Source organism: Carcharodon carcharias, chromosome 2, assembly GCF_017639515.1.
Source record: "Carcharodon carcharias isolate sCarCar2 chromosome 2, sCarCar2.pri, whole genome shotgun sequence".
Classification (NCBI taxonomy): Eukaryota; Metazoa; Chordata; class Chondrichthyes; order Lamniformes; family Lamnidae; genus Carcharodon; species Carcharodon carcharias.
In genome coordinates, this window is record NC_054468.1 from 140958458 (window position 1) to 140979882 (window position 21425).

The window sequence follows — 21425 nt, forward strand, 5'->3', positions numbered from 1 at the left end:
TCCTTGATAGTCATGTTATTTACGTTTCAATATGGTACAGCAGTCCATATCCTAATAACTCTTTCCATGAAATTAAATACTTGCAACCTTTCTCTTTATGCATCCAGCATTAATCATGAATTTACAACCCACTTTTTTGCTGCAACAATGGAGGCAAACTGTGGCATTTGGCAAACTTTGCAATGTTAACTTTCATGTTGGTAAAAACACTTCAGATCGCTGAGTCTAAGCTTGAAGCACGCCACCTAATTTATAGGTCTCTGAGTTTTTGCCCTTCAATTTGCATTTCCTGTTCCATGAGTTTTTCGTTGGGATAGAGAGCCAGTGGAATGCTGAAGAAAGTGGTGTGCTTTAATTGCATTGTTCATGAATATACTTAAAATGCAAACACAGGAGCCCCAGAGGAATGTGCTGTGATGCAGCACTGCCAACAGAGAGTACAACTGTGGCTATGCACCCTATAACACGGATCATGGAAATATAAGTTCAGTCCTCAGGTGGTTTTCAGGTGGGTGGAACATCGTAGTGCCATGACTTTCAAATCTCTTACACGCTCTACATTATCTGGAACTGCAGCAACATCAGGTACCTCTTTAGACACAGGCAGTTCAGTGTTACCTACTCTGACAGAGACATCTGGTATGTCTATCCTTGGTTGAACAGTTTCAACATTGGTTCTACAATGGTGAAACATCATTTTGTTGGGATTTCTCCCTTTTTCTCAAATGATTCATATGTTTGTGGGTGATCTAGCCCTCCACTTCTACGTAATACGACAGTGGTCCAGTCACAGAAACTATTACACCAGGTAAACCAATTCAATCCACCAGCGAAGTTTTGTTTGTATACTGCTTCACCAACAATAAACTCTTGCTCATGACTATGCAAATCATGCAAATTAATTTTGATTCCTGTAACTTTTCCCCACCTTTCCTGCCAAACTGGGAAGTACCAGGCTTAATCTCGTTCAAAGGCGTCGCTTCATAAGTAACTCTGAAGGAGTTGAACCTGTCGTAGTATGGGGGGGTTGTTGTATAGTGAAATGGGAAATGTGAAATGATCCTCCTGATAATGTTTGCATCCCAGCTTTAAAAATCTGTGCTGTTCTCTAAATTAATCCATTAGATGACGGATGATATGGTGCCATCTTTATATGTTTGATACCATTTAGGCTCACAAATCTTTGAAATTCAGCACCAGTAAATGCAGTACCATTGTCTGAGATGATTATTTCTGGCAATCCATGCATAGAAAAGCTTTGGCGTAAATTTTCTATAGTCACATCTGATGTTGGCAACCTAACCTCGTACACATCTAGCCATTTGGAATGTGCATCAACTATTAGTAGGAACGTGGAGCCTGGAAAAGGACCGATGTAACCCATGTGCAGTCTCACCCAGGGCCTACCAGGCCATTCCATGGATGTAGTGATGCCGCAACAGGTAACTTCTATAGTTGTTGGTATTGGTTCAACCATCTTCTCGATATCACCGTCCATGCCTGACCACCAAATGTAACTTCACGCGATCATCTTCATTCTTGAGATTCCTGGATGTGCGCTGTGCAACTCTGCTAGGAGTGGTTCCCTTCCTTGTGAAGGAACAACTACTCGCACATCCCATAACAGGGATGCCATCCTGACTGCTCAATTCATTCCTTCGAGTGAAGAATGGTTTCAGTTCACCAAGGACTGGTTCCTGGGACCATCCTTTCAACACTTGGTCTCTCAGTCTAGACAGGACTGGATCATGATTCATCCAGTTTCTCATCTGCCCTGCGCAGACTGGTGAGGAATCCAGGAAATTCATTACTAATACAATCTCTTCGGGAATTGGGGCATGTTTGGCGCACTCCTGCAAAGAAAGGCGACTTAGAGCATCAGCATTGGCTACATGCATCTCTGGCGTGTGCACAAAATTGTATTCATATACGAATAAAATTAGAACCCATCTTTGAATTTGTGCAGAAGCTATGGGAGCGATAGCTTTTTCTTCACTGAACAGACCCAAGAGCAATTTGTGGTCAGACACTATCGTTAAGTGTCTGTCATGTACATATTGATAGAATTTTTTTAACTCCAAAAATAATCAACAATCCTTCTTTCTCCATTTACAAATACCCTTTTTTGGCTGTGGAAAGGGTCCGGACATGTAGCCTATCGGCTCTTCTGAACCGTTGTCCATCTTGTGTGATAATACCGCTCCTATGCCATAAGGGGACGCGTCGCAGGTTAGCACCAGTTCCTTTGTCCTTTGTACTAACAAGTTAGAAGAGTGCAAGAGTTGTTTAACTTTCGTGAAGGCTTCTTGGGGTGACTTCCAAACCTAACACTGGTTTTTCTTTAATAAAGAATGTAAAGGGGCTAGGACCATTGATAAGTTGGGTGGGAATTGACCATAATAATTAACCATATCTAAGAATGACTTAAGTTCAGAGATATTTTTAAGTGAAGGTGCCTCCTTAATAGCTTTAATTTTTTCTTCTATCGGGTGTAACCCTTGGGCATCCACCCGGTGGCCCAAATAAAAGACTTTGTTTGCCTGAAAGGTACACTTTTATTTTTTTGAAGTGCACCCCTGCTTCCAAAAATCGTTTCAAGACTTCCTCCAAATTAGCTAAGTGTTCAGCTTCCATGAACTCCATTATTAGGACGTCATCCAGGTAGACTATGACTTGAGGAAGTCCTTGTAGCAAACTCTCCATCATCCTCTGGAAAATTGCATGGGTCGAAGAAATACCGAAGGGGAGACGCCTGAATTGATATAACCCTTTGTGGGTGTTTATGGTCACAAACCCTCTGGAAGTATCATCCAGCTCCAGCTGCTGATACGTGTGACTCCTATTGAACTTGAGTATTAAGTTGTTCCTCCCGCTAATTTAGCACAGAGATCCTCAATCTTGGGGATAGGGTACTTGTCCAACTTGCAGCTTTGTTTACCGTTAGCTTATAGTCCCCACAGATTCAGATGGTCTGATCCGGTTTTAAGACAGGGACTATAGGTGCCGCCCACTCTGAGAATTTAACCAGCTGTATGACCCCCAGCCTCTCTAAATGGTTCGGTTTGGTGTCAGTCTTCTCCCTCAGAGCATATTGCACCAGCCTTGCTTTAAAGAAATGAGGTGTTGCTTCCTAGTCAACGTAGATCTTAGCCTGTAGGCCTTTGATTCTCCCCAGTTCGTCCCGAAAATACTTTTCATTTTTCTTTTGCAGCTCTGGCGGTTCCCCCACTTGTAACTAGAAAATGTCAGACCAATTTAGTTTAATTTCTTTCAACTAATCACGACCTAGAAGGCTTGGTCTTTCACCTCCTACTACCATCACTGGGAGTTGTGTTGTTTGGTGCTTATAATAAACAGGTACAGTGGTAATACCCTCCATTCGGATAGCTTCGCCAGTATGAGTTTTCAATTTGGCTGAAGTCTGCTCCAAATTCAGTTGTTCAGTACCTTTGTTTAAATATTTGAAGATGTGCTCTCCCATTACAGTGGTTAAAGCACCAGTGTCCACTTCCATCATTAAAGGTTTCCCATTTACCTGCAGAATAACAGTGATTGGCTCTGTCTTCCCTACTTTTACATTAAATAGGAAGTAAATATCAGAATTGGTGGTTTCTTGTTCTTCCACATTATGTACATTGATTAGCTTAGTTTGCTGCCTGTGAGTCTGTCTCAATCTTGCTTTACAGTGCTTCAGTATGTGCCCGCTTTTATGGCAAAAATAGCACTCCACCTCTTTAAAATGGCAAGCTTCAGGAGTATGATTGCTTCCATATTGGTAACAATTCATTTTCAGATTTGTGCTGAGCTGTTTCCTGTATTTATTATAAATTTTTGGGTAGTGGGCCTTGTCTCCCGCTTCGTGTTGGAGTCCCGGCTTTTCACGCCACATCCAGCTGTCCATTCCCGCCATTTTGTGCACTTTGTATAGCCTGCGCTTCCTGTTCGGCTCTTTACATCGCAAGCGCTATTTCCAGTGCTTTTTTTAAATTGAAGTTTACTTCAGCTAATAATTGTTGTTGAATGGCATCATCTTGCACACCGCAGACCAAATGATCCCAGAGCATATTGCTTAGGTCTCCCCGAAATCGCAGTGTTCAATCAGTTGTTTCAATTTCGCCACATATGTAACAATGGTCTGCCCTGGGGCTCTAACCCTCAAATTAAACCTGAACTTCTGTATGGTGACTGAGGGTTTGGGTTGAAAGTGTCCCTTAACGAGGTCTACCAGCTCACCGAAGTTCTTTGAATCCGGGGCATTCAGGCTTGTCAAATTTAGGATTAAATTATAGGTTTTACTTCCGCAAATGCTTAGGAGAATTGCTCTTCTCTATTCCTCCCTCATTATTTTGTTTGCCTGGAAATAGAACCCAGGGCATTCTACATATTGGCGCCAATCCTCTGTGGATGGTTCAAAGGGGCCAATCCTTCCAAAATATGGCATCTTTAGTGAGTATATTTTCCTTTTCTTCTGTTTAAAGAAGATATTCAATCACTGGGCGACATAGTCACTGGGCGAGGGGAAATACGGGACCTGATTTATCCTCGTCACCAATTTGTTATGGACTTGATTTTCCAGATGCATTCTCATTAGAAACATCAAACTTTATTTACAGGCTGCAGCAGCAGTTACATGCTTCCATCATTCCCCACACTTAGAGCTGATTCGTTCACACTGTCACGTGATACTATACAACACAAGTTTTAAAGTTACAGTCACTACATTCCTTAAAGGTACAATAACTACAGATATCTATCCAATTCTCTTTTGAAAGCCAAGATTAAATCTGCCTCCATCCCACTCTCTTAAGCAGTGGACTCCAGATCCTAAGCATAGGCTGAGTAAAAAAGTTTTTCCTCATGTTACTGTTGCTTCTTTCACCTTAAACCAGTGTCCTTTGGCTTTCGACCCTACTGCCAATGGGAGTAGTTTTTCTCCCTAACCAGACCTATGGTGATTTTGAACACCTCTTTCATATCTTGTCTTAAACCCTTCTTCCCATGAATAACAGCCCCAACTTCTCTGATCTATCTTTGGAACTGAAGTTCCTCATTCTTGGAACCATTCTTGTGTGTCTTTACTGCATCCTCTCTAATGCTTTTATATCCTTCCTGTGGTGACCAGAATTGGTCATGATACTCCAGTTGAGGCTGAACCGTGTTTTAAAAGGCTCATCAAACCTTCCTTGCTTTTGTACTCCAGGTCCTTATTCATAAAGCCCAGCACCACAACGCTTTTTCAACCTGCCCTGCCATCTTCAATGATTCGTATCCATATACCCCAAGGTTCCTCTGTTTCTGCACCCACTTTAGAATTGTACCCAATAGTTTATATTGCCTCTCCTTGTTCGTCCTGCGAAAGTGAATCACTTCACATTTCTCTGCATTAAATTGCTACTTGTCTGCCCTTCCCACGAAGCTATGTTCTCTTGAAGTTTATCACTCATGGGCTAGGATTTTCCGCTCCCAATCACAGAGGGTGTCAAGGCGGGCATGAGAGCTAAATCTCGTGAGGAGGCCCAAAACCGTTTTTATGATGACGTAATACAAAATGATTGTGCGCTTCAGCCGTCAATGGTGGGCCTTGTTTCCTGCTGCTAAACGTTGCGAATATCAGTAGCATAAATCAGCATCTCATTATGACACTGACTTGCTGGAAACATCCATCCACGCTGGATTAAGAGCCCATGTCAGCGCGCAATTAGAATGATGTTTTTCACAACAGGATTTAAATGCGTGCAGCTGGTGACCTGCGCACTTCATTCCTGACCCTGAGGTGACCTTGCATCGTGCAGCGCTCGCGGGGTCAGCACCAGGTTTCACAAGCTGCACCTCATCGGTTTCAGGGGGGTGTGAAAGCAAGTCTCTACAGCTACCACACCAGGGTTAAGGTATATTGGTTTTTACTGTGCTGGAGGGCAAGAGCTTCCCTCGGGAAGGGGTCAGAGAGAACTGAGGGAAGGGAAGGGACTGCAAGCCAAGGGCTCCATTGGGGACAACGAGCAGGGAAGGTTGCACTGAGACACATGAGTGGGATTGTCAGGGGGACACTAAAGGCCCACCCAACTGAATCAATAATTTCAAAATGAGGACTGGCATGGCTAAGACAGGTTAGCAACTGTTCAACTGACATGCAGGAAGTCAGTAAAGTGAAACAATAATGCCCACTCATGCAATATTGATCCCTCAAAATGGCAATGATTGTTCCTCTCGTTTTAACCCCTTGTTCACAGCCTTCAAATTCGCCAGAGTATTATGGAACTGCAGAACTATTGGGTGACTGGACAAGCTTGAGAACCCCCCTTGGAATGTGGCCATTCATCACTCACAGAGGAGAAGCTTCCGGAACCACTAAATTAATATCATCTATCCACTGACTATTAACCTTCATGTTTAGTCCAAATAACGCAGCCTTAGAGTGCGTCAGGTAATGATGATCCCAGCGCCTGGGCTGAAAGCAGAACATCTAGTCGCCTGGCTGAAGCTGCCTCCAATTGGTCATGTGGGCTGGGGGTGGTGGGTGATGGGTTTGTGGTGAATGTTCATGTGCACCTTGCACTGTGTATTATTTCAGGAGCCAGTGCTCCCTGGCATTTATGAAAAGGCCTTGAGCCCACAGTCACAGACAGAGAGAGGATTTTGGAAACAAATGCTGACTCTTGTGTGTTTCTCATTTATACTGCAGTGAGGAAACCAGGAAGATAGAGCCTGATGTTATTGCTGTCTGCAGTATTGCTTATAGACAGGAGAGAAGAATGAGAAGATGGTGATGGAGGCACCTGGCTCACAAAAGCGAGGAGCAGAACCCTCAAGATCAAGGAGCAGCAGGTCCTCCTTTGGACACAGAGGATGATCCTCAGACAGCCGTAATTCATAGGCACCTCCCTAGACCCAGGGTGTATAGACATCGCGTGTGTTATCTCCAGATGAGTGAGAACCAGTGTTGTAGAAACCTCTGCATGTCAAGGGATCTGGTGACTCACATTTTGCTACATTTTGCAGGATTTGGTGCCATTGGGACTTGGAGGGTTTCTATTGCCAGTCGCTGTGAAAGTAATGGCCACACTCAACTTCTATACCAGTGGCTCCTTCCAGAGCTCCACTGGGGACCTCTGTGGGATCTGCCAAGCATCTGCACACAAAGGCATCCAGGAAGGCACAGATGCCGTTTTTGCAAAGGCCCACAACTTGGTCCATTTTGACGGAAATAAATTAAGCCAGGACCCAAGAGCACTGGGCTTTGCAGAACTTTCCAATCTCTCACTGGTGCAGGGGCCATCAACTGCACTTGTGGCTATAAAAGCTCCCTGACAACAGGCAGTCCAGTACGTTAACCAGAAAGGCTACCACTCGCTCAATGTGCAGCTTGTGTGTAGCCATAACAAACTCATCATGCAGGTGTGCCCCAGACTCTCACATCCTGAGTATCTCAGATACCTGACATCTTCGAGGGACCATACAGGACACAGGGTTGGCTTCTCACGGACAAGGGCTATCCACAAAGACCATGGCTGATGAAGCCCATGTGGTGGCCTCAGACTCCTGTAGAGAGAAGGTACAGTCTGGACATTGGTGGAAGACACCATAGGAACCCTGAAAGTGCAATTCCAATGTCTGGACAGATCTGGCAGTTCTGGCAGAGCTCTCCAATACACTCTTCAGAGGGTCTTGCATATCAGTGTGGCTTGCTGCACGCTACACAGTGTGGCGCCACAAAGGGGGAAGGACTTAGCAGATGACGAGATGGAGGAACTTGAAGGGGTGGATGGTGATGAGGTCTTGGAAGCTGAGGATGGAGGCGGAATGGCCATTGCATGTCCAGATGAGGCAGGTGTGCACATAAGGTCCTCGTTCAGGCAGATTTCAGGAGGAGGATGACGAGATGTACTGAAGATCTTCCTGGACAGCTCTCCTCCATTACGGGCCAGCATGACCACCAACATAGCTACTACTCTAATTTCATCCATGAACTTCCAGATGACAGCACATCACTGCACAGACACTCACATAGCCCTGATGCTGTGAAGGATGAGCAAGCCTCGAGGGCATGTGTCAAGGCTGAGATGAGGTGCTACCAGGAGGAGGGAGTTCCAGCATCAGCCATCCGAAAGTGATGCCTCTTATGCATCCATCCAGCATCCCGGTTGCAATAGCATCCTTCAAGATGCAGAGGCACTTGCACAACCCTCAGTGGCCCTGTGCCTCCATGCCTTTAATCTGGAAAGGCTCGTCATGGAGATCCATCAGAACCAACGCAGCCACGCATGATGTGTTACATCGATGGTGACACAGAAACATAACACTTGGGACAAGACAGCTTGGGAAATACGGCTACTGTGACTGCACTTAGGCAATTCAGCCGGCTGTGGTACACTCCCCAAAATGATAGTGACATCCAGCAATTAAAGTTAGGGATCTGGAGCTGCGTTTCTCCTAACCCTACGATGGAGGTGGAGCACCTGGGCATGACGAGGTCAGGCACTTGGCTGCCTGATATTGAAATGTCTCCTCTTACACACAACCAGTGTGTCCTCATGGCCAGCCCTGGCCTTGGCAAGTCCAACATGATGAGAGAACATGAAGTCCCCAATAGCATGCGCCATTGCTAATGAGGAGCACTGTTCTGCTTCAACACATACTCACTTCTATTCCTTTGCACCCCTCCACCTTGTCTGAAGCAACAATATACAATTCCAGAACATACCTAAAGGTTGTTTTGGCCTCCAGAAATCATTTTTGGAAGTAGCACCAGTAACCTCTTGGAGTATCGGTGCAATGGGATGCACACCACTGTGCACCAGCTTTGTGACCAGACCCTTCTCCCAGCAATCGTCATAACTACAGGATGAGAAATGCTTCAGGTTGGATGTCTCAGCGCCTGCTCACAAATGTGCCATTGCTTCATCATCTTGGTGGAAGGATTGAACTGGTGTTTGCTGAGCTCAGCAGATTGACACTGGGAACATCAGAAATCTGTTTGGCTGAGGGCAGTGCACATAAGCTCTGAGTATAGACTCATATCATTAGAACCCTGCTGAGAGACAGCAGGCACATAGAGTTGGACGGTACATGAGCCTACTCCGTGTCTTTGCACATCTCACCTTAAACACCACACCTTCACCTGTCAAGAATGCAGACAAGATAAGGGCACACCTCTGCCTCAGTTGTTCAGAGCCAAGTACACGCATGGCAGGTTCCTACCAGGAATGGGAACAAGGTTTGTTCCACAAGCACACTTAACATGCAGGTGTAGGCATGCCTGATATGGAACATTATGTTGGAATGGGACACTCACTGTAGTGAGATGGTAGCACATTACACAGAAGAGAGGCCCAGGATAGAGACAATTGCCATAAGTGGTTGCAGGAACCAAGCTTTCACACGTGATTGGCAGTAACACGTCTCATCATAACTCATCATAAGAAGGAGACATAGGCAAGAGCAGATGTGAAGTGATTACGAGTCTATTTACATTTGAAAATTACATACATGGGGTTAACACCCGTGCCAACATTGTGCAACTGCATCTTTTTCACTTTCCTTACCCTACCGTTATGTCTTGATGCTCCCTTGACATCCACAGCAGAGGCGGAAGTAGCCTGCTGACTGCTACGCTCTGTTGCCTGTGATGACCTTGGAGAGCTGAAACCTGGAGGGCCCCGGCCTGCTTTGGGAGTCCTGCTGGGGGGCAGGTGCACCCTCCTCGGCCTGTGGAGCTGGAGCTGATGGGGTCACAGTGCGGATTTGGATTGGCCGGACATTTCTGGAGTCACCTGGGTGCCGGCTCTAGGGCGTCGAGCTGCAGGTCGTCCTCCCTATTGGTGGTCAAGGACCCTTGGCTGACCCCATAAGAAGGGGCAGCTGGAGTGAGATCGAGGTGCTTTGCAGCCTTCTTGCATTGACATTGGTAGATGTCACCGATGGCTACAGTGATGAAGTGCAGCTCCTGCAGCAGTCCAGGACCAGGGTCTCCACGGTGGCCACCAACCTGTTGACCTCAGTGCGTTAGCATGCTGACGCTATCACCTCAGACTGAAGGCGGGTGGACTCCATCATCATGTGTTGCAATCTGAGGAGTGTAGCTGACATCCCTTCCTGATGTTCCTGTGCTTGTCTTTGCAGCTCCAGCAATGATTTAGGACTGAGCCTGGAGACCCATCATCAGACTTTGAGTCCGCAAAATCGTGGCCTCTCTCAGACCTCTGAGTGTTGGTGACCTATGATGTCCATGCTTCTGCCTGCTGTGGAGCAGATGGTGCACTGTGCTCACCACATTGTGACCCTGAGGCTACTCTGGAACTAGGTCCCACCGAGGTGTGTGTCTCTGAGCTGGGTGAGTGCTGCGATGGGTCTTCAAAGGTCCTCAGGTTTCTCATCCAAGGTGTTGGGGCTGCAGTTCAGGGCCTGGCTCTTGGATGCCCTCTGCAGCTTCCCAGAGGTGCCTACAAAAGAAAGGAGAGGCAATTAGTGCATGACAGGTGACTCTGAAACAGAAGCAATCACTCTCAGTATGCTTGTCAGATGGATGTTCTAGTGCAGGATCCTCACTTGGGTGTGTGCCGACGACCTCACCGTCAGTGCAGGCACAGCCTATGTCCTCTGCGGCCAGCACTATGGCTCTGCTCTCGAAGTCCATGAGAACTTTGATCTCGGGAACCCCACCCCTGGTATGGGACACCTCCTTATTGTGAGCTAGCTTATCCTGCATGAAGACAGATGGGGACAGTGTGAGCAAGACGCTTGTGAGGACAGATGATAAGGATGCCTAACATGTATGGGTAGTGAGTGGAGCCCTGGACAGGATTAGTATCCAAATTTAAGAAGAATGTGTGTGAGAATGAATGGTGATGTCCCTTGAGGTGGCAGCAAGTGAGATCCTTGTGAATGTGTGATGAGCTTGAGAGTGTGTGAGTTGAGAGTGATGAGATAGTTGACTTACCCTGGCGGAACAGAAGAGATCATTCACCCTCTTCCTGCATTGGGTGACTGACCTTTTCTATAGGGCATTTGCACTGATCACCACTGCAAACGCTTCCCAAGCCAGATTAGTCAACTTGGTGGAAGGCCTGTGGCCAGAGCAGGGGTTAGAGAACATCATGATGGGCCTTGACTGTGTTCAATATGTCCTCCAGTGAGGCATCATGGAATTTGGGTGCAGCGTACTTTCTGCCTTTGGGAGCCATGTCTTCACTGCAGCTGCTGCAGAGAGTGTGAACACTGTGCAGGGACGACGTTTAAAAATGGCGCCTGGAGTTAGGGAACTCTAAGGTCATGGTGGGGCGGGCAAATCAGATGCCACACGCCAGTGGAACCACATGTTTCCCTTGGATGAATAATGAATCCGCTGCAATGTGGATGATCTTCTGCAAAAAGCTGCCATTGCAGATGGCAGGTGGAGCGCCATTTTTCCCACTTGCTAATGGACTTCGATTATTTCAGGGAAAATCCTGACCATGGTTTCACAATACCTCCCAGGTTTGTGTCATCTGCAAATTTTGAAATTGTCCCTTCTACATTCAAGTCTAAGTCCTTAATATATATATAGAAAAGTAGTGATCCTAATCCCCAACACCTAGGGACCTCCACCATGTAACCTCCCTCCAGTCTGAAAAATAATTATTCACTACCACTATCTGAGTAGTGTGTACAGTTTTGGCCACCCTACTTAAAGAGGGATATAATTTAATTAAAAACTGTTCAGAAGACTTTTACTAGTCTGATTCCTGGGATGAGGGGTTTGTCTTATGAGGAAAGGTTGAATAGATTGGGTCTGTACTCATTAGAATTTAGAAAAAGGAGAGGTGATCTTATTGAAACATATAAGATTCTGAGGGGGCTTGACCGGTTAGATGCTGAGAGGCTGTTTCCCCTCATGGGGTTATCTAGGGTGGGGAACATGGTTTAAAAATAAAGGGCCTCCCATTTGAGATGGAGATGAGGAGGAATTTCTTTTCTGAGAGGGGCATTAGTGTTTGGAATTTTCTTCCCCAGCAATCAGTGGCATCTGGGTCATTGACTATATTCAAGGCTGAGTTATGCAGACTGTTGATTGACAAGGGAATAAGGATTATGGAGAGCAGGCAGCAAAGTGGAGTTAATCAACTCAGGTGAAAATCAACTCAGCCAAAACCTTTTGAATGGTACAGCAGGCTCAAGGAGTCAAATGGCCTATTCCTGCTCCTACACCTTATGTCCTTCGGTTCTTATGTTTTCTGCACTTCAGCCAACTCTGCATCCCTGCTGCCCATGTCTCTTTTATTCTTGGGCTTAAACTTTGCTGATAAGCCTGTTATGTGGCACTTTATAAAATGCCTTTTGCAAGTCCATGTACACCACATCAGCTGCATTACCCTCTGTTACCTTATTAAAAAAACTCAATCAAGTTATATAAAAATTGAAGTGCCTACTGCAAGACGTTCCTTCAATTCTGGCCCTTGCACTTCCCAATTTCTTCCATCCCATCTTTGGCTACCATGCTTCAACTGCAAAGGCCTTAATCTCTGAAATTCCTTTCTAAACTTTTCATCTCTCTGTCATCCTTTAAGATGCTCCCGAATTGGATTTCTTTTCATGTTACATGGATCAAACATGTAACTTTTCTCTTTGGGAAAAAATGAATTCTATTTAATTGTTTGTGTTTTGCAAAAGAAAACCAAGAAGAGGTATGCAGTTATTCTCTCACTCACACTGGAAAGTCAAACACGCAGCTCGCAGGGGTAATGTCAATTCCCTACTGCATTTCTGAACATTAGTTCGCATTAGTTTGTTTGCACTTCATCTGCTTTGAGGCCGAGCGAGGAATTCCTTTGTTCTTGTAAATCTTGGTTGTAGCTCTCAGAACAAAGGACTAGTCCTGTGGACATGTGACTTGTAGCCATCTTTTTTGCTTCAGCTGAAAGTCCATTTTTTTAAACATGGCAGAAGAATAAAGTTTTGGATTCCTTTTCTTGTTAAGTGGACCCAACACAATAGAGAACTCTTCTTTTCCCTTCAGACTGCATAAAGCACCAAAATCGACAGAGACCATAAGATGCACTACTGTAAAATGTCCAAGAATCCCAAAGATACAGCAACTGAATGACCGGGAATGAGCTATTTCCTAGAAACTGTATGTCAGCAGGATCCGATTCATGCAGATTAGCTGGGGGTGGGGGACGGGGTGAAATTGTAAAAGGATGGGGATGCAACAGAGGTAGAATCACATTGATTGCCATTTTGGTTCCATTGACTTTAATAAAACTGATTATTGGGAGTATCCTATAATGGTTGCCAAAAGCAATTCCGGCTATTTAGCCCATGTCCAATTTCAGCTTCTTCTATTCCATTCCAAAAAACTACATGGTGAAAAATAGAACTGGAGCCAAGCTTTACATACTTCTATATTTAGAGTTACACATTCCAAGCATGCACCTCCCAACCCAAAAACTATAGTTTTAATATGTCCATACCCACCACCTGAATATAATTAACATACAATGAACAAATTCCCTTCTCTTTCTTGCTCAAAAAAAGAGTTGATATGCCAACTAAAATTGCAAAACAAATTAAATTAATGCTATTTTCCCCAGCTGAGGTTACCACTGGACAAGCCTGATCCCAGGATGGAACCCATCTTGATAGATTCTAATTTTTATTAGTTTCTTTAGATACGTGGAGAGAGGCTACTGAACAAAGTCAGCTAATGAACTTTTAACACAAACATTTATTAAACAAGAAAGGATGAATTGTATTACAATACTCCTTCACTCACAACTATACCTTTACAGACTATACAGATTTGTAAGGATAGCACAAGTTACTAAAATTATCTTATACTCTAATGTTCACAATAAGTACATTCCATGTAAACCATTTGGCGACCTGTGGTCAGACACACCATACTCTAAAACCAAGCAACAGATGCTGCCTCAGATAGATGGATCTATGGATCTCTCCTCAACTCCCCCCAGAAACTTGTTACACTGTGAGCCAACCAGTCTCATTGAACTCTGCCTTTCACACAAGAGTTTTCAATCTCCACTTTCCAAGAACTCACTTTGGAATCTTCTCTCAAACCGGTGCTTTCTCTCAGATGCCTTCTGCAAATGTTCACCTCCAGGGTTTTGAACTCTGCTTCTGATGTTCCCCTTCCCTGGGTCACCACATGCATTCAAGCTTTCCTCTATACACTTTCTCACTGACTCAGCTGTCAACAGTATACCACCACTTCACATAGCAAGGAGTTGCAGACCTTCAGTTGCCTCTTTGGACCTTCTGACTTTTCATAAGCATTTTTAAGCTTGAAGCTTGGAGACTTTCTGTCAATCACTCTTAACTTCAGTTAACAGGGCCTTTTCCTTTTCCTGCCCTCCTTTGACTAGAGGTTCTGCTTGGGACTTTCTCCTGTTCCATTCCCCTGGATTTTGGGATCTTTTCTTTTGCTTGGGTCTTGCTATCTGTCCCCATTTGCTCCAGTCTCTCCTGGCAGCTACTTTCAAAACAACTTCCATTTCAAACTGCTGTTTCTAGTTTCTTCTTTGTGTGTCTGTGGGTGGCACCTGTCTCTCTGGTCCCTTTGGTACTAGTCAACAGCCCAGTTTCTCTACTCTTGTTTGTTTAACTTAACTTAGAGTCATAAAACTCTGATTAGAAATGCAGACTTAAAACGATCATAATCACTAGAGAAAAAGTACTGGAAAAACTATCAGAATTAAAAGCTGACAAGTCTCTTTGTCCTGATGGCTTGCATTATAGGGTCTTAAAGAAGGAAGTGCAGAGATAGTAGATGCATTGGTTCTTCATTTCAAAATTCCCTGGGTTCTGGAAAGCTTCCAGTGGATTGGAAAATAATATATGTAACCCCTATATTCAAGAAAAGAGGGAGACAGAAAGCAGGAAATGATATGCCAGTCAGCCTAATATTTCTCATAGGGAAAATGCTAGAATCCATTATTAAGGAGGTAAAAGGGCATTGAGAGAATCATAACATCATAATGCAGAGCCAACATGGTTTTCTGAAAAGGAAATTATTAACAGAGTAGGGGATAAATGGGTTATTTTTGGGTTCACAAGTTACAACTATTGGAATGCCACAGGGATCAGTGACTTAAACGGACTGAATATATGGTAGCTAAATTTGCTGAGGACACAAAAATAGCTAGGAAAGTAAGTTGTCAAGAGGACGTCAAAAAGGGCTGGGTGGGTGGACAAGAATTTGGCAGGAGTATAATGTGGGAAAATGTAAACTTGTCCACTTTGGCAGAAAGAATTTTAAAAAGTATGTTATTTAAATGGAGACCATAGAACTCTGGGTGTCCAGAGAGACCTGGGTGTCTTAGTATATGAATCACAAAAAGTTAGTATGGAGGTACAGCAAGTGATTAGGAAGGCAAATTAAATGTTGGCATTTATTGGAAAAGGAATTGAGTATAAAGGTAGGGATGTGCTGCTACAGTTTTACAGGACCTTGGGGAGACTGCATTTGGAGTACTGCATATAGTTTTGATGGTCTTAATTAATAAAGGGTGTATATAAATATAATATAATAAAAAACCAGAAGGCAGTGATGCAGTGGTATTGTCACTGGACTAGTAATTCAGAGACCCAGGGTAATGTTCTAGGGACCTGAGTTCGAATCCTGCCACAGCAGAAATTTGAATTCAGTAAAAATCTGGAATTAAAGGTATAATGACAAAGAAACCATTAGCGATTGTTGTAAAAATCCATCTGGTTCGTTAATGCCCTTTAGGAAAGGAAACCTGCCGTCCTTGCCTGGTCTGGCCTACGTGCAACTCCAGATCCACAGCAATGTAGTTGACTCTTAAATGCCCTCTGAAATGGCCTAGCAAGTCACCCAGTTGCAACAAACCACTCAAAAGGAATTGGCCTAGGCACCAGAACAACAAAGCAAACTCAGCCCTGTCAATCCTGCAAGATCCTCCTTACTAACATTTGAGGCCATGTGCAAAATTGGGAGAGCTGTCTCACCAACTAGTCAAGCAACAGCCTGATATAGTCATACTCACGAAATTACTCCTCAGAGACAATGTCCATGATATCACCATCACCATCCCCGGTATGTCCTGTATCACGAGCAGGACAGACTAAGCAAAGGTGGCAGCACAGTTGTATGCAGTCGGGAGGGAGTTGCCCTGGGAGTCCTCAAATCGACTCTGGCCCCCATGAAGTCTTATGGCATCAGGTCAAACATTGGCAAGGAAAACCTCCTGCCTATTACTACATACCGCCTCTTTGCGCACTCCCCCACCCCTCTCAGCTGATCAATCAGTACTCCTTCATGTTGAACGCCGTTTGGAGGAAGCACTGAGCGTGGCAAGGGCACAGAATGCACTCTGGGCGGGGGACTTCAATGTCCATCACAGAGTGGCGCGGTAGCTGGCCAAGTCCTAAAGGACATAGCTGCTAGACTGGGTCTGTGGCAGGTGAGGAAACCAATAAGAGGGAAAAACATACTTGACCCCATCCTCACCAACCTGCCTAGGGCAGATGCATCTGTTCATGATAGTATCAGTAGGAGCAACCACTGCACAGTCCTTGTGGAGACTAAGTCCAGTCTTCATATTAAGGATACCCTCCATCGAATTGTGTGGCATGACTACTGTGCTAAATGGGATAGATTTTGAACAGATCTAGCAACGAAAGACTGGGCAACTGTGAAGTACTCTAGGCCATCGTCAGCAGCAGAATTGTACTCAACCACAATCAGTAAGCTCATGGACTGGCATATCCCCAATCTACAATTACCACCAAGCCAGGGGATCTACCCTGGCTCAGTGAAGAGTGCTGGAGTGTATGCCAGGAGCAGCATCCAGATACGCCTAAAAATGAAGTGTCAACCTGGTGAAGCTACAACATAGGGCTACTTGTGTGTCAAACAGCATTAGCAGCAAGTGATAGGCAGAGCTAAGCAATTCCAGGTCCGAGCGCAAACCCAGGCACCCATGATTATGTCCCTGGAGCTGCCACTCCATGAAAGTCACCACTTTCTGGAGGAGGCAGTGCACTTAGCGATGAGGGTCAACACAGTGCTCATCCTCCGCATGGACTCCTCCACAACGGAGACCATAGCACTCAGACCTTCATAGATCTCTGCCAGACCCTCCTGCACATCCTGGTGGACATCTAGCCTCTCCCGCCTAATGGACAACTCCGGAGGCTCATCTGCCTTCCACCCAGCATTGTGCAGGTCCCAAGCAGTCCTCCAAACTGTCTGTGCCCTGGGCAATCTCTGTCTCCGTCTGCACCTCAAGCGAGTGTGAAGTGCCCTCACCAATGTGCACCGATATTCTGGCTGCTGACCTAATGCCCACCGAGGTGGTGGTATCTGCACTTGTCCCTGGTTCAGAGAGCGGGTGTCACGCAGGTGCAAATGAAGCCCAATGGTCCTTCAGCGTCAGGAGTGGCCCTTCAGGGTCCAGAGAGGGAGTGTGTGCTGGGGAATCTAAGGAAGAATAAGGACATGTCATTAGTTAAAGTCATCATACTGTCTCTGTGCATGCCAGGCACTCTGGTGAGACAATGGAGATCTGTATCATGGTGCCATCGTCTTTCAATGGTCAATGGGAACTCCAGGTTTGAGGCTCCCATCAATGAAGAGACTAAGGCATACCAAATTGCAAAGGTCAGTGGCAGGCTGGAAGATTGGGAAACTTTTAAAGATCAACAAAGGGTTACTAAAAAAAAATAAAAAGAGCAAAGGTAAATTATGGAAAAAAACTAGCGCAAAATGTAAAAACTGATAGCAAAAGCTTCTACAAATATATAAAAGGAAAGAGAGTAGCTAAAGTGAATGTTGGTCCCTTGGAGGATGAGACTGGGGAGTTAATAGTGGGGAATGCAGAAATGGCAGAGACGCTTAAATTGATATTTTGCCTCAGTTTTCACGGTGGAGGACACTAGTACCATCCCAATAGTAACAGGTGGAGCAGAGGGCATAGAGAAGGAGGAACTTAGAACAATCACCATCAGTAGAGAAAAAGTACTGAGCAAACTATTGGGATTAAAGGGTGACAAGTCCCCAGGACCTGATGGCCTACATCCCAGGGTCTTAAAGGAAGTGGCAGCGGAGATAGTGGATGCATTGGTAATAATATTCCAAAATTCCCTGGATTCTGGAAAGGTTCCAGTGGATTGGAAAAATGCTGAAATGATGCCCTAATTCAAAAAAGGAGGGAGGCAGAAAATAGGAAACTATAGACCGGTTAGTTTAACGTCTGTCATTGGGAAATTGTTGGAATCCATTATTAAGGAAGTAATAATGAGGCATTTGGAAAGTCAAAATGCAATCCATCAGAGTCAGCATGGTTTTATGAAGAGTAAATCGTGTTTGACTAATTTGCTAGATTTCTTTGAAGATGTGACAAGCAAAGTGGATAACAGGGTCCTGTAGATGTAGTATATCTGGACTTCCAAAAGGCCTTTGATAAGTTGCCGCACAAAAGATTAATACACATAAGATCACACGGAGTAATACATTAGCTTGGATAGAGGATTAGCTAACCAACAGAAGGCAGAGAGTCGGGATAAATGGGTCTTTTTCTGGATGGCAAGCTGTAGCTAGTGGGGTGCCACAGGGTTCAGTCCTTGGGCCCCAACTATTTACAATCTATATTAATGACTTGGATTCAAGGATAGAAGGTACTATAGCTAAATTTGCAGATGACACCAAAATAGGTGGGAAAGTAAGTTGCAATGAAGAAATAAGAAACTTACAAATGGATATGGACAGGTTAGGTAAATGGGTCAAAATTTGGCAGATGGAGGTTAAAGTGGATAAGTGAGGTTATCTATTTTGGTCAGAAGAATAAAAAGGCGACTTATTATTTAAATGGAGAGAAACTTCAGAATGCTTCAGTGCAGAGGAACCTGGGAGTCCTCGTGCATGAATCGCTGAAAGCTAGTATGCAGGTACAGCAGGTAATAAGGAAGGCAAATGGAATTTTGGCATTTATTGCTAAAGGAATAGAGTATAAAAATAGGGAAGTGTTGTTGCAACCGTACAAGACATTGGTGAGACCACACCTGGAGTACTGTGCACATATTTGGGCCCCTTACTTGAGGATGAACGTAACTCTTTCGAGTACAAACCCGTTTCCATCTGTTCCGATTCAGATGAAGTTACATTGTTTCATAGTTTGCCATTGTGAGATTTGAACTCTTGATCTTGGGATTACAAACCCAGTACCATAACCACTTGGCTATTTAGGCCAAGCTTTGACGAAGGATGTAGTTGCGTTGGAGGCAGTTCAGAGGAGATTGATTCCAGACGGAACATGACTTATGAGGAGAGATTGAGCAGTTTTGGCTTATACTCGCTAGAGTTTTGAAGGCTGAGAGGAGATCTAATTGAGGTACATAAGATGCTAAAGGGGATAGACAAAGTGGACATGGAGCAGATGTTTCCCTTGTAGGGCATTGTAGAATGAGAGGCGAGGCCATAGTTTTAGGTTAAGGGGTGGTAGATTTAAATCAGAGATGAGGAGGAATTACTTTTCTCATAGGGTCGTGAATCTGTGGAATTCACGACCTCAGAGTGCAGTTAACGCCGGGCTACTGAATAAATTTAAGGAGGAGATAGACAGATTTTTATTAGTAACGGGTTGAAACGTTATGGGGAGAGGGCGGGAAATTGGGGTTGAGGCCGAAATGAGATCAGCCATGATCATATTGAATGGCAGGGCAGGCTCAAGGGCTGAATTGCCTACTCCTGCTCCTAGTTCTTATGTTCTTATGTACACTAGAATGGTTGCACAATCCAAAACTCTCATCTCTGTGCACTGCACTCTTACCTTCGTCTGGCACGCGACTCCATCACTTGGAATATTGAGAACTGAGAGGAGACCTTTTTCCGTGGCAGCCTTCAAGAGGCTGCCTATGCCGTTTTTAAACTGGATGCCGGGTTGCCTTTGGACCTGGCAACCAACAGGCACCCGCTCCTTCCTGACCACTGGGGAGATGCGTTTCACCCTGGGCGGTTCTTAATTGGCCCACCCATGTGAAATCGCCGTCATGGGCCAATAGTGGGTTGCGGCCTGTTTCACGCCCGTCCTGCCAATCATGCCCATCCGTTGACCTGAAAATTCTGCCCATGGTTACTCACCCCTTGATCTGATCCTCAGGATTTTCACCACAAAACACATGAGCATTTGAGGTATAAGGTGTCTCATTTACCTGCACCAGCTGCTCAGAGTCTGAGAATTTGTAATTAATTTCAATTAATTGCAAGGAATGAATCTTTACTGTTTGATTGCCATGTTTGATAAGCAGCATCTTAACATCACAAGGTTTCAGCCCCTCTCTTTTATAAGACACCAAATTTACTGTATCAAATCCTGTCTTGGCTGATAAAGGCAAAATACTGCGGATACTGGAAATCTGAAACAAAATCAAAAATCGTTGGAAAAACTCAGCAGGTCTGACAGCATCTGCGGAGAGAAAAACAGTTAATGTTTGAGTCCATGTACACGGACTCGAAAAATTAACTGTCTTCCTCTCCGCAGATGCTGTCAGACCTGCTAAGGTTTTTCCATCTATTTTTGTTCTTGTTCCTGTCTTGGCTGATCCTGTTTGATGCCTTAGTGCTCTTCGAATTTTCTCAGAGATCTCTGCTTTGATGAAAATCTGTCTCCTTATTTAAAGCATTCAAATGTGCAGATAAAGTGGAATTAATTGTAACACCTTCTAGAGCAAGAGTGCTATTGCATAGACTGGAAGGCAGGTTGGGATTTCACACATAGAGAAATTGATTGGGACTATATCCTTCAGCCATCTGCAATGAGTTCTTTGCATAAATCATCCTTACCAGAGCAGTTGTGAACTTACATTCTGGTTGATCAGCCAAAATTTTGTGCAGCATTTAAATCAGAGTGACGGCAGGATGGAACCCTTATTTGGGCACCAATTGGGCCACAGACGGCATCCACCTGACGCTCCCCACGTCACCCATAAAATTGCGGTGGGGAAAGCCTGGGCCAGTGGCGGGCATACTGCTGATGGCACAGTGCCATTATTTACCGGTCCGCCCGATTGTTTTCCCTCACACAAGTGGCCTGTAAAATACGGTTCCATGATTTTGCCCATGTAACTTTATTTCCTTCAAAAATATTATTGTAGAAAGACTAAATCTGATTGCTAGGTCTACAAAATGAAGCATGAAAATATTTATGGCTTCATCTCACACCTTTAGATCCATGCCAACTACCTTGTTAAAGTCATGTGCCAATGGGAGCCTTACAATAGAATATGACAGAGTCCTCCAATTCTTTTTACTGTTTTCACATTTTTCACTAATCTCTTCTATTAGCCAGGTATACTCTCCGTCAAACACACCTGCACCTTTTAGCAGGATTTTTAATCTTGGACATGTAGGATGAGCAAATTGTCGATAGAACTTTAAGACAATTATTTTTTTCCCCTCTGATTCTTATCAC

General features: G+C 44.6%; 1 protein-coding gene across 1 annotated transcript in view; it reads left to right on the forward strand.

Moving 5' to 3' along the window:
* The window catches only part of LOC121288275 (plasminogen-like), a 216023-nt gene that overhangs the window by 135610 nt on the left and 58988 nt on the right, over positions 1 to 21425 (forward strand). The window lies entirely within an intron of this gene.